The sequence below is a fragment of the Mastomys coucha genome, unplaced genomic scaffold, assembly GCF_008632895.1.
Source record: "Mastomys coucha isolate ucsf_1 unplaced genomic scaffold, UCSF_Mcou_1 pScaffold22, whole genome shotgun sequence".
NCBI lineage: Eukaryota > Metazoa > Chordata > Mammalia > Rodentia > Muridae > Mastomys > Mastomys coucha.
In genome coordinates, this window is record NW_022196905.1 from 11184537 (window position 1) to 11188203 (window position 3667).

At 45.1% G+C, this 3667-nt stretch overlaps 1 pseudogene; it reads left to right on the forward strand.

Moving 5' to 3' along the window:
- Positions 1-2137: 2137 nt before the first annotated feature.
- Positions 2138-3366, forward strand: LOC116070936 (annotated as a pseudogene).
- Positions 3367-3667: the final 301 nt, after the last annotated feature.

The following is a 3667-nucleotide window of genomic DNA, read 5'->3' on the forward strand; positions in this document are numbered from 1 at the left end:
GTATATACATATATAAATATGCATGTATGTGTTTGTATATATATATATGTATACACACACACATATGGAACAGGGAAGGTGCTAGATGTTTAGTAGTGTGTGAGTTAGCCTCATCAGGATATTACTAGATAGATCAGGCAGGCCTGGAATTCAAAGCAGTCCTCCTAGCTAGCTTCCCCAGAACTATGCATGTAGGCACACCACACATCACTTTCAACTGTCCCCTAGACTAAGCTCACTAGTCAGCAATACAGAGAACACAGTTCTGAAAGTTGCAAGAAGGTACTTAAAGAGAAGCCTGTAATTCAGAAGAATGTCTCTTATAGAGACCTTGATGAAAGAAATAACTAGCCTTAAAATAATGGAGTAACTTACTTGTGCTGTGCAGCCAGTTGCTTACACTGTCTTCAACATTTCTAATTGAAAGCTTTCCTAAAAAGGATTACAATACACAATACAGCAGGGCAGCAACTGTACAGTGAAAAGAGAACCAGAGATTTGACATTTCTTTGAGCAGAATTTGAAATAAATATGGGTGAGCAGACATAAAGTAAGTTCATATTTTTAACTTTTATAATTATATAATGTATATTACATATATAATAATTATATACTACATATACATATATATATTCTGTATATTTCACATGTACTTAACCATGCAACATAGGAAATCCAGATTGTACTATTCATGGGCCAGTTCTAGGGGATCTTGTGCCCTCTTCTGGCCCTCTCAGGCACTGTACACACATGGAGCACATAAATATACACAGACAAAACCTCATTCACATTTTAAAAAAAACCTAGGTTCTGAGAATCTGTGTTGCACGTGGTTGATTTTTCCAATTTCCTTTTTGAGAGGGTCTTGACACCACCTGGCTCCTATCTCATCCTCAGCCCTCATCTCTCATAGATTATGTCTCCAGGTTCTTTTTCTTTTAATTGAGAGAGTCTCATTATCTAGCGCCAGCCTCAAACTCACGATCTGCCCTGCCAAGTGCCCGGGTTGTTGGCCTGTGCCACCATAACCACCCTCAAGTTCCAAGTGCTAGAGATTTCCATTAGTTTGACAATTTTTTAAAAGATTTATTTTATTTATTTTATGTGTATGAGTACATTATAGCTGTACAGATGGCTGTGAGCCATCATGTGTGTGACTGCTGGGAATTGAGCTCAGGACCTCTGCTGGCCCCACCCAGCTCTCTCAGGCCCTGCCCACCTGCTCCAGCCCTGCTCGGCCGGCATAATTCACTGTAGCTGTCTTCAGACACACCAGAAGAGGGCGTCAGATCTCATTATGGGTGGTTGTGAGCCACCATGTGGTTGCTGGGATCCGAACTCAGGACCTTCAGAAGAGCAGTCTGTGCTCTTACCTGCTGAGCCATCTCCCCAACCCTAGTGTGACAATTTTTATTTTTATTTATGTCTATGAGTATATGTCATGTGTGTGCGTGGGTGGGGGGTATCAAAAGAGGGAATCAGATCTCCTAAAGCTGGGGTTCCAGGGAGTTGTGAGCCATCCATGCTTGGAGCTGAACCCAGGTCCTCTGGAAGAGCAGCAAGTGCTCTTTACCACTGAACCATCTATCTCCCCAGACACTCCTAGGTCATACAATAGGGAAGCAAGGCCCCTGATGCTGGGACCAAAGCCCGGCTCACTCCAGCTTTGTCTACAGTTTGCCTTGGTATGTTTTCTCTCTTTTCTTTTATTGGTTTTCCAAGACAGGATTTTTCTGTGTGGCCCTAACTGTCCTGGAGCTCTCTCTGCCTCCCTAGTGCTGGGATTAAAGGTGCACACCATTCTGTGGTTTTCTCTTTTTAAGATTTCTTTAATGTGAGTAGTACACTGTCATTCTCTTCAGACACAGCAGAAGAGGGCATCGGATCCCAGTATAAATGGTTGGGAGCCATTATGTGGTTGCTGGGAATTGAACTCAGAACGTCTGGAAGAGCAGTCAGTGCTCGTAACCACTGAGCCATCTGTTTTCTCTTTTTAAAGTGGTTTCTTATGTCTCTAATATGGCACTCCTTCTGTACTTGTGGCTTCAGCTTCCTGTGATCATCTGTGGTCTAAAATAGTAAGTGGAGAGCAGACCGGGCTGGCAGCTCCTTCTTCAGAAGGAAAGATTCCTCTGCCATGGAATCCTATGATGTGATCGACAAACCAGCCTGCTGTGATGGACAACGGATATAGTTAAAGCTGGTTTCACTGGTGACCAGATCCTCAAATATTGCTTTTCAAACTATGTGGGCAGACCCAAATATGTTTGTCATAGCAGGAGCCCTCAAAGGTGACATATTTATTGGCTCCCAAGCTGTGGAGTACTGTTGTCAGTCTGATACCCCATGGAACAGCGCTTCATCAAAGACTGAGATAACATAGAGCCCACCTGGCAATATGTCTCTTCTAAGGACCAACTGCAGACTTCCTCAGAGGAGCAGCCTGTGTTCCCTCAGAAAAACCCAGGAGTGAGCCGTAGAAGTTTTCTTCGAGATCTTCAACATGCCAGCTCTCTTCATTTCAGTGCAAGCTTTATGCCACAGGCAGCACCATGGGATTCTGGGGATGCTGTCACCCATGTAGTCCTGATTTGTGAAGGCTTCGCCATGCCTCATTTCATCATGCGCATGGATGTTGCTGGTGGAGATGTCTCACGATGCTTCCTCTGCCTCTACCTATGGAAGGTGGGTTATGATTTCCACTCCTCTGAGTTGAGATTGTCAAGGTCATAAAAGAAAGAGCCTGCTACCTGTCCATAAAGCCCCAGAAGGATGAGATGCTAGAGACCAAGAAGGCTCAGTACAACCTGCCTGATGGCAGAACCATTAAGATCAGCCCTTCCAGGTGCCTGGCCCCTGAACCGTGAATGGCAAGGAGAGTGAAGGTGTCCATGAGGTGCTGGTGTTTGCTGTCCAGAAGTCCTGGATTATGGCATACAGTTTTTCCCAGCATTGTAATCTCCGGGGTTCTACCTTGCTCAAAGGTTTTGGTGACTGAGTAAAGCAAAGAAACTAGCTCCAAAAGATGTGATGATGAAAATATCTGTCCCCCAGGACAGACTGTACTCCACGCTGACTGGAGGCTCTGTGTTCACTTTAAGAAGATGTGGGTGGACCGGGCAGTGGTGGCACACGCCTTTAATCCCAGCACTTGGGAGGCAGAGACAGGTGGATTTCTGAGTTCGAGGCCAGCCTGGTCTACAGAGTTCCAGGACAGCCAGGGCTATATAGAGAAACCCTGTCTCGAAAAACAAAACAAAACAAAACAAGAAGATGTGGGTCTCTAAGAAGGGATGTAAAGAAGATGGTGTCTGCTTCATCCACAGGAAAACCTTCTCAAGTTGTGACATCACCACCTCTCACTGACGTTAACTCCACTTTTAGAACTTACTTTCTTGAGTTGGAGTGTTAGAGAGGAACTGCCTGTATGTATGAGTGGGTATGTGAGTATATATGAGTGTGTGCCACTATCAAGTCCGTGTGGCCCAGAAATCCTGGGCCAAGAGAGGACATTGAAATACCCGCAATGGTGATGGCCTGAGACCTGGGGTTGACTACTAACTGGCCCCTTACAGGAAGAGCTCTGGTAAAGGCCCACTCCTCTCTCAGTCAGGCCTTTGTCTGGCTGTGTAGAACTATGGTTACTACCATAGAGAGACCTTGCTGC